The sequence below is a fragment of the Malurus melanocephalus genome, unplaced genomic scaffold, assembly GCF_030028575.1.
Source record: "Malurus melanocephalus ecotype Western Australia unplaced genomic scaffold, MMel_1.1 scaffold_2149, whole genome shotgun sequence".
In the NCBI taxonomy this organism is placed as follows: Eukaryota; Metazoa; Chordata; class Aves; order Passeriformes; family Maluridae; genus Malurus; species Malurus melanocephalus.
Window position 1 is genome coordinate 3,148 of NW_026625381.1, and position 2,539 is coordinate 5,686.

General features: G+C 37.2%; 1 protein-coding gene across 1 annotated transcript in view; it reads right to left on the reverse strand.

Moving 5' to 3' along the window:
• LOC130587616 (clusterin-like) overlaps positions 1-2,539 on the reverse strand; it is a 10,226-nt gene that overhangs the window by 2,761 nt on the left and 4,926 nt on the right. The window lies entirely within an intron of this gene.

A 2,539-nucleotide genomic window follows, 5' to 3' on the forward strand; every position in this document is an offset into this window, starting at 1 on the left:
ATTCCCAAAAACACCATCTGCAGCAATCCCAAAAAAACCCGAAAGACCTGAAACATTCCAAATAAAAACCAACACCTGAAACATTCCCAAAAAACACCTGCAGCTTTCCCAAAAAAAMCCAAACACCTGAGACATTCCCAATAAAAAATAAGCACCTGAAACATTCCTGAAATGAAACAAGCACCTGAAATAAACACCTGAGACATTTCCAAAAACAAACACCTGCAATATTCCCAAAAACCCAAACACCTGAAACATTCCCAAAAAAAAACCAAAACACCTGAACCATTCCCAAAAACAAACACCTGAACCATTCCCCAAAAACCCCAAACAATGGAAACATTCCTCAAAACAAACATCGGTGACATCCCCCAAAAAATGGAACCACCTGAGACATTCCCCAAAACAAACACCTGAAACATTCTGAAATAAACACCAGAAACATTTCCAAAAACCCCAAACACCTGAAACATTTCCCAAAACAAACACCTGCAATATTCCCAATAAAAACCAAACACCTGCAACATTCCCAATAAAAACCAACACCTGCAATATTCTGAAATAAACACCAGAAACATTTCCAAAAAACCCAAACACCTGAAACATTCCCAAAAAAACCAAGCACCTAAAACTTTCTGAAATAAACACCTGAGCCATTCCCAAAAAAACCAAACACCTGAGACATCCCCCAAAACAAACACCTGCAATATTCCCAAAAATCCCAAACACCTGAGACATTCCCAATAAAAACAAGCACCTGCAACATTCCCAAAAAACACCTGAGACATTCCCAAAAAAAACCCAAACACCTGAAAAATCCCCCAAAACAAACAGCAGAAACGTTTCCAAAAAACCCAAACACTGGCAATATTCCAAATAAAAACCAACACCTAAAACATTCTGAAATAAACACCTGAGACATTCCCCAAAAAAAAACCCCACCTGAAACATTCCTCAAAACAAAAAACCTGCAATATTTCCACAAAAAAATACACCTGCAACATTTCCCAAAAAAAAACCCAAACACCTGAGACATTTCCAAAAAACTCAGACACCTGAAACATTCCTGACATAAAACAAGCACCTGAAATAAAGACCTGAGACATTTCCAAAAAAAAAAAGCCCAAACATCTGAAACATTCACAAAACACTCCAACACCTGAAATATTCGGCAAAATAAACCCCGGTAACATCCCCCAAAAAAACTCAAACACCGGTAATATTCCCAATAGAAACAAACACCTAAAACATTCTGAAATAAACATCTGCAACATTCCCCAAAAAAACCCACACACCTGAAACATTTCAAAAAAAAATCAAGCGCCTAAATTTTCTGAAATAAAGACCTGAGACATTCCCAAAAAAAAAAACCCCAAACACCTGAAACATTCCAAATAAAAACAAATACATGAACCATTCCCAAAAAACCCCCAAACACCTGAGACATGCCCAATAAAAACCAAACACCTGAGACATTCCCAAAAAAACCCAAACACCTGAGACATCCCCCAAAAGAAACACTGGTGACATCCCAAAAAACCCAAACACCAGAAAAAATCCCAAAAAAATCCCAAACACTGACAACATTCCCAATAAAACCAACACCTAAAACATTCTGAAACAAACACCTGAAACATTTCCAAAAAACCCAAACACCTGCAACATTCCAAATGAAACCAACACCTAAAACATCTGAAATAAACATCTGCAACATTCACAAAAAGCCCAAACACCTGAAACATCCCAAAAAAAACCCAAACACCTGCAATATTCCCAATAAGACAACAACTAAAACATTCAGAAATAAACTTCTGCAACATTCACAAAAAACACAAATACCTGAAACATTCCCCAAAACAAACACCTTCAACATTCCAAATAAAACCAACACCTAAAACATTCTGAAATAAACATCTGCAACATTCCCAAAAAAACCCAAACACCTGAGACATCCCAAAAAAAACCCAAACACCTGAGACATCCCCCAAAACAAATACTGGTGACATCCCCCAAAGAAAACCAAATATCTGAAACACTCCCCAAAACAAACACCTGCAATATTCTGAAATAAAACCAACACCTAAAACATTCTGAAATAAACATCTGCAACATTCACAAAAAAACCCAAACACCTGAAACATTTCTAAAAATCCCAAACACCTGAGACATTCCCCAAAACAAACACTGGTGACATTCCCAATAAAAACCAAACACTGGCAGCATTCCAAATAAAAACCAACACCCAAAACATTCTGAAATAAACATCTGAGCCATTCCCAAAAAACCCCAAACACCTGAAACATCCCCCAAAACGAACACCTGCAATATTCCCAATAAAAACAAACATCTGCAACATTCTSAAATAAACACCTGAGACATTCCAAAAAACCCAAAGACCTGAGACATTCCAAAAAACCCAAACACCTGAGACATTCCCAATAAAAACCAAACASCTGAAACATTCCCAATAAAAACAAACACCTGAGACATCCCCCAAAACAAATACTGCTGACATCCCCCAAAAAAACCCAAACACCTG